Source organism: Vulpes lagopus, chromosome X, assembly GCF_018345385.1.
Source record: "Vulpes lagopus strain Blue_001 chromosome X, ASM1834538v1, whole genome shotgun sequence".
NCBI lineage: Eukaryota > Metazoa > Chordata > Mammalia > Carnivora > Canidae > Vulpes > Vulpes lagopus.
This window is the reverse complement of record NC_054848.1, coordinates 54,246,748-54,254,751: the sequence shown is the minus strand read 5'-3', so window position 1 is coordinate 54,254,751 and position 8,004 is coordinate 54,246,748.

The window sequence follows — 8,004 nt, the reverse complement described above, 5'->3', positions numbered from 1 at the left end:
ACTTGCCTCATATGACCACTCATGGAATTAGAGATATTTCTGTCCTACAGCTGCCAGGACCCCCACAGTGGCAGCAACAAAAATAACCTTCCTCTCCTGGCTGTCCTTCTCATAGGACCCAGGTCCAGGCTTCGTGGACATAGAGAACATAGAAACAGAACCTCCAAACTCTGGGAATACAGGACCCTACCCTACCTCCAAATCCTCATAGAGCTGGCTGGTCTTTAGTATCTATCCATAGTATCCAGAGATGCCAGCCCTCAACCTGCCACAGCAGGGTGTCCATTCCTCAGTGGATGGCTGTGGCTCTGGCTTAGACGGCTGGGCCTTTTCTACTTCCTGCTCCCTATTGTGACTGCTGGGCAGCTGCCCTGTATTCCTTTTGTACAGCAAACTATGTTAGCCTTTGCCATTCCTTGCCAATATATACCCCCGTGAACTTGTCTTTGAGTTGCTATTACTCTGCCCTTCTCAAGGATTTTCAGAGAGAGGTAGAAGTCCAGACTGCAGAAACCATAGTGGGACTGAAACTAATGCTGGACATGCAGGAAAGAGTTATGTACTTGCCAAAGTTAGTGTCTGTGGGGAAGGCAAAACTTCAGAAGGAATGTATTTTTGGACTAGCCTTCAGCCCATTTTTATCTTCAGACCCACACTTGAAGCATATCCCCTTTCAGTTCAGATCCTTTCAGCAGGAAAAAAAATGATCTGGTAGGTCTTGGATTCATTACTATGATTGAACCTAAATCATTATCTCTATTCCAGGAGTATGTGCCTTTCTTGGTTGAGGTATAATTTACAAAATAGCAAAATGCACAAATCTTAATTGCACAGCTTGGTAAATTTTTATCTACTGTGGTAGGCTAAATAATGGACCCCAAACATATAGGGTCTTAGTCTCTAGAACCTATGAATATTTCTTTATATGGCAAAAAGGACTTTGCAGAAATGATTAAATTAAGGATCTTGAGATTTGGGATTATTATGTATCATCTGAATGGGCCCTAAATGTAATCACTAGTCTCTTTATAAATAAGAGGGAAACAGAGGGAGAAGGAAGGAAATTTGACTATGGAAACAAGGCAATACGAGAACTGAAGCAAGATGCTATGTCACTGGCTTTGAAGATTGAGGAATGAAGCTCTGGATACTGGAAAGGACAAGGGCATGGATTTGCCTCCCCATCATAGTCTCTTATGGTCACAAGGTGGCTGTTGCAATTCAGGTGCAGCCTGACTGACAACTTAATTTTGGTGCAATGAAACTGATTTTGGACTTCTGACCTCCAGAACTATAAGAGAATAAGTGCTGTTTTAAGCCACCAAGTCTGTGGTAATTGTTTTACAGCAGCAATACAAAACTAATATACCTGTGTATACACACATGTAACCACTACCTAGATCAAGATATAACACATCTCCATCTTTCTCCAAAATTTCCTTGTGTCCCTTTCCAGTTTGTAGTTACCAAAGAGAATTATCACAAGATAATAATAAATAAAAATAAATAAATAATAAATACAAGAGTTTTTGCATTTTCTAGTGATTTTTTTTTCCTGAACTGCAAGGTGGTTCAATATTGGAAAATCAATGTGATACACCACATTCATACAAGAAAGGATAAGAACCTTATGATTCTTTCAATAGATGCAGAAAAAGCATTTGACAAAGCACAACATCTGTTCATGCTAAAAGCCCTCAACACAGTTGTTAGAGGGGACATATCTCAAAATAATAAAGGCCATATATAAAAACCCACAGCTAATATAATCCTCAATGGAGAAAAACAGAGCTTTTCCTCTATGGCCAGGAACAAGACAGAAATGTCCACTCTCACCACTGTTACTTAATATAGTACTGAAAGTCCTAGCCACAGCAATCAGACAACACACACACACACACACAAATAAAAGGCATTCAAATAGGCAAGGAAGAAGTCAAACTTTCATTGTTTGCAGATGACATGAAATGCTATATAGAAAACCCAAAAGACTCCACTAAAAAATTGCTAGAACTGATACACAAAATCAGTCAAGTTTCAGAATACAAAATCAATGTACAGAAATCGGTTGCATCATTTATCCACGATGAAGCAACAGAAAGAGAAATCCAGGAATCAATCCCATATATAATTGCACCCATTTAAAACAGTAGGGGATCTGGGAATAAACCTAACCAAAGAGGTAAAAGATCTATACTCTGAGAACTATAAAACATTGATGAAAGAAATTGAAGAGGACTCAAAGGAATGGAAAAACATTCCATGCTCATGGATTGGAAGAACAAATATTGTTAAAATGTCTATACTACACAAAGGAATCTACACATTTCATGCAATTCCTATCAAAATACCACCAGCATTTTTCACAGAGCTAGAACAAACAATCCTAAATTTTGTATGGAACCACAAAAGACCCTGAATAGCCAAAGCAATCATGAAAAAGAAAAGCAAAATGGGAGGCATCACAATCCCAGACTTCAAGTTATATTACAAAGCTGTAGTAATCAGGACAGGATGGTACTGGCACAAAAACAGTCACATAGGTCAATGGAACAGAATAGAAAACCCAGAAGTGAATCCACAACTATATGGTCAACTAATCTTTGACAAAGTAGGAAAGAATATCCAGTGGGCAAAAGACAGTTTCTTCAAAAAATGGTGTTGAGGAAACTAGACAGCAACATGCAAAAGAATGAAGCTGGACCACCAAACACAAAAATAAATTCAAAATGGATGAAAGACCTAAATGTGAGACCTGAAACCATAAAAATCCTAGAGAATACAGGCAGCAGCCTCTTTGACATTGGCTGTAGCAACATCTTACTAGGTATGTCTCCTGAGGCAAGAGAAACAAAACCAAAAATAAACTATTGGAACTACATCAAAACAAAAGACTTCTGTACAGTGAAGGAAACAATCAACAAAAGTAAAAGGCAACCTATGGAATAGGAGAAGATATTTGCAAATGACATCTGATAAGGACTAGTAACCAAAATATATAAAGAACTTACCAAACTCAACACTCAAAAATCAATTAATTTAGTTAAAAATGGACAGAAGACATGAATAGACATTTTTCCAAAGAAGATGTATAGATGGCCAACAGACACATGAAAAGATGCTCAACAATACTCATCATCAGAGAAATACAATTCCAAACTACAATTAGATCACTTCACACCAGTCAGAACGGCTAGAATTAACAACACAGGAAACAACAGGTACTGGCAAGGATGTGGAGAAAGGGGAGCCCTCTTTTACTGTTGGTGGGAATGCAAACTGATATAGCTACTTTGGAAAAAAGTATGGAGATTCTCAGAAAGTGAAAAATAGAACCACCCTATGATCCAGCAATTGAACTACTAGGTATTTACCCAAAGGATACAAAAATACTGATTTGAAGGGATAAATGAACCCCAATGTTTATAGCAGCATTATGAATAATAGTCAACTTATGGAAAGAGCCCAAATGTACACCAACTGATAAATGGATAAATAAGTGGTGGCACATGGAATATTATTCAGTCACAGAGAAAAATGAAATCTTGTCATTTGCCACAATATGGATTGAGCTAGAGAATATTATGCTAAGTGGAGCAAGTCAGTCAGAGAAAGACAAATACCATTATTTCACTCATATGTAGAATTTAAGAAACAACAAAAATAGAAGGGGAAAAGAGAGGCACTAAGAAACAGACTCTTAACCATAGAGAACAAACTGATGGTTACCAGATGGGAGGTGGGGGGAGGGGAATGGGTTATATAGGTGATGGGTGTGATGAAGACTGGCTGTTGTTTGTGTTGAATCTCTATATTGTACATCTGAAACTAACATTACACTGTATGTTAACTAACTGGAATTTAAATAAAACCCTTGTTAAAAAAAGAGTATTTGCATTTTCTGAGGTGGCAAGAGTAAGACAGCAAAGGAATGCTTCCCTAATTATGGAGTTTCTGGCCTCTATGATATATTGAATGGAGAGGTATTTTCAGGTCCTTACCCACCTCACTTGCCCATCCCAGTGATTTTTCCCAGCCAGGGCTTTCAGTTAGGAAGTGATGATCAGAACTTTAAGTGAGGAAAGGATGGGTTATTCAGTAAGGGGATGGTTATTCAGCAGACAGAATTGTTTGTCGACTCAACAGCCACCTCCCCCTTCCTTCTTATGGGCAGAATCTTCATTTCCTGAGTGGACTGTGGCCATTTCATCCCTCTTGCCAGTGATTGGTTCAGTTATAGGTATGATGAGATTCAGGCCACTGAGATGTGAAAGGAAGTGTACTAGGGAGAAATTTGGGAAAGGTTTCCTGAGTAATAACAGTACACCCACAGGAAGAGAGGCCTTCCTCTCCTACCATTGAATATTGTCCTGTTTGGATGCAATGCTTGAAGTGCCTCAGCCACATCTTGTGACCATGAGAGTTGCTAAACAAACATGCTGCGGGTTGCAGATCCGGAAAGATGGAGTCAGGATTTTTTGTGACATTGTTGAGTTGTTGAATTAGGCAACTACAAAGCAGCCCCACTCATGGACTTAGATGCAAGATAATAAATTTCCTTATTTTAAAATCAGCCAAGTTGGAATTTTCTGTTACTGCAATTGAAAGCATACCAGTGGACTTAAATGGGATCTGGGCAATGACATTGGGTCAGTAGAGGGGTGGGGGTGGTGGGGGCGCGTAGAAAGGAGACAGAGGAATTAAATGGTAGAAACAGAGACTTCCTGTGCTGTCCCAGGTGCTGGACAAAGCGGTACTAGTCTTTACACTAAAGCCTTTAACAACCTTTCCGGAGATGAAGAGCAGACATTTTGAAAGACGAAAAGGGCACACTATGGAAAAGACACCTGGACAAGGCTAATTTGGACCCAAGTATATGCAGCCAGTCACTTTCCCATTATTTTATTAATAAGTTTGAATTAGCCAGGGTTTCAGATTATAGCTCCTTGCCAACAGGGTTGAATGACTGTCTTTTTTTTTTTAAAAAAGATTTTATTTATTTATTCATGGAGACACACAGAGAGAGAGAGAGAGGGGCAGAGACACAGGCAGAGGGAGAAGTGGGCTCCATGCAGGGTGCCCGACATGGGACTTGATCCCAAGTCTCCAGGATCATGCCCTGGGCTGCAGGCGGCGCTAAACCGCTGCACCACTGGGGCTGCCCTGAATGACTGTCTTGTTCCGCTCTGCACTGCACCTTATTCTCAGCAGGTAACCCCATTATTTCACTTCATAAAGAAAACCCAGGCAACTGGGGTGAGCTTTCCAATCTTTAGCACCCTCTAAATTCACTTGTATTTTAATTCCTAATGATAAGGAGGATGATAATCCTCCATGCATCACATGCTTTGCCTCCTCCTCTCCTCACAACCAAATAGGTGCTAGTATTCTCATTCTACATATGAGGAAATGGAGGGTCACGAAGGCTTACCTACAGTCATACAGCCAGTGGGTGATGGAGCCAGAGTTAAACTCTAGGTCTGACTTCAAAGACTGCATTCCCTCCACTATTTTACCTACCTTTTCTCCCTCATTTCTTTACTTCCCTCCTTCTTCTCTTCTTCTGTTCCTTCTCCCTCCCTCTCCATCCTTTCTCCCCCTACTGCACCCCTACTCAGAGAAAGAGATTAGAAACCATACCTTTCCCCCCTTAGGCCTTAAGGAAACAGCAAACATTGCAGAGAAGCTGTCATTAAGATATGAATATTAGATGTGAGGGGCGAAGAGGAGGAGGACTAGAAAAAAAACTGGAGGAGGAGGGGAATGGAAGGATAGCAGTGGGGAAGAAGATAATAAACTTTGCCTGACATACTCAATTCTGGATTACCCATGAGATACCCAAGTGGGTTTGTCCTACAGCAAACAATATACACAGGCCTTAGCTGTGGGAATCATTCAATTCAACAAAGTATAACTGAGTCATTCATTCATTCAGTAAACATTTATTAAACATATACTACATGCAAGATATCTGTTTCTTTAACTCTGAACTGGAAGGTGTTTTTTTTTTTTTTTGGACAGCAAGTTGTATAATTTTGGGGAAAAAACCCACCTGGAGCCTACCCTTTACATTGATGTGGATGGAATTGGAGAGTATTATGCTGAGTGAAAAAAAGTCAATTGGAGAAAGACAATTATCATATGGTTTCGCTTATATGTGGAATATAAGAAATAGTGAAAGGGACCATAAGGGAAGGGGGGAATCTGAGTGGCAAAAAATTAGAGAGGAAGAGTAACCATGAGAGACTCCTAACTCTGGGAAAGAAACAAAGGGTGACAAATTGGGAGGTGGGTGGGGGAATGGGGTAACTGGGTGATGGGCATTAAGGAGGGCACACAATGAGATGGGTACTAGTTGTTATACTATACATTGACAAATTGAATTTAAATAAAATTTTAAAAAGCACTTGGAACATATGCTATTATAACTTTACCAGGAAGGCTGTAGGAAAGACAGAGCTAATACAAGTTGCTTGTCCGCAAGGACCTCTGGGTCTGGTATGTGGCTGGGAGAATCAGGAGAAGATGGACAAAAACGCAAATGAGTGGAGTTCTATTCAGTTTGTGGTACATGCCATAATCTCAGTGGGAATCAAATATGGTAAGAGTGTGAGAGAGACATCCATTTTGATTAGAGTGAGATCTGTACACCGGAGTCTCATTGGGTATTATAATTACTCAAAACTTCTAAGTTAAATCATGAGAGTTGATGTTGAGAGAGAGAAAGAGGGAGAGAGGGAAGAAGAAATGGTAGTGAGGAGAGAAAGGAGAGGAGAAAGAGGGGAAGAGAGGAGAAAAGAGAAAATGCTCTAGGAGTAAGGCTTGGGGAAAGGTCACTTTTGAAGGGAGATGGACAAAATGAGCCAGGGAAGAACTCAGATGGGACATGCGGAGGACTGGGAGAAGCAGCATAATGCAAAGTCTCAGAAACAAAAGTGAGGAAGAGTTTCAAGAAAGCCAGCAAGTTTGGCCTACAGCATTTCACAAGGCACAAATCATTGCTTTTGACCCGGGCCGTTTTGGGCGAGGTCTTTTCCTAAATAGCCACTGGGCGGCAGTGGCAGCAGTGGCAACTGGAGCTGTGTGTCCAGGGACTCGCAGAAACCCTTCAGAGCTAAACCAGCCTGAAGCAGGAGCTTCTCTAGTGTAGAGGACACTGAAGTGATCTCTTGGGTGTATCCCGAGCCTCAAATCACACTTGTTCTCCTCTGAAGAGATCAACTTCATTCCTAGGAGCAAAGTAGTCACACAAAACACCATATGATTAGAAGCGTTTCATGGTTTACAAAATGTTTTCACACCTATTGACCAGTTCGATATTCAGGAAACCCTAAAATGTTGGTATTTTTATGCTCACTTCACTGATGAGAAAACTAGGTTACGAAGAGGTGTCCAGCATCACACAATGAATCCCTGGGAAAACAAGGAGTTGAATTCAAGTCTGTCTGCTCCAAACACCTGGGCTTTTTATGTAATATCACAGTGGCCAACTGTCCAGGACTCAGGCTATAACTGCTTCCTCTGTGCCTCCCTTTCATCCACCCTGACCCTGTCACAGGGCAGGGATCTCCAAGTTTCCACTATTCAGGTTTCTGGGCCTCCAGGAGATCTAGATCCGAGATTCTAGAGCCTCCCTTGCTGGCCTGCCTCCTCCTCTCACTCCCCGAATCCAGCCAGGCAACATTCTCAGGACCTGAAGATCAGGTTGTTTCCAGTTCCCTGCAGAGTGGATTCTGCCCAGACTGCATCTCCCTCCCTAAAAGCACCACTCACCTCACCCTCAGAGTCCTGCAGACCCAAAGCTTGCCCCTCTGCCTAAGACCCCCATAATCCTGAAAACTTAGCCCTAGGAGCCCCAGATCCAGAGCTCCTGACAAACTGGCATTCTCTGGCACTTGGCTCTCAAACATTGAGGTTTGGCTTCTGTATTTTCTCAACTGTATTCAGACTGGAGTCTCCTGAACTGGTAGAGAGAGATGAGGGGTTCTGTGTAGGAAGAGGTGG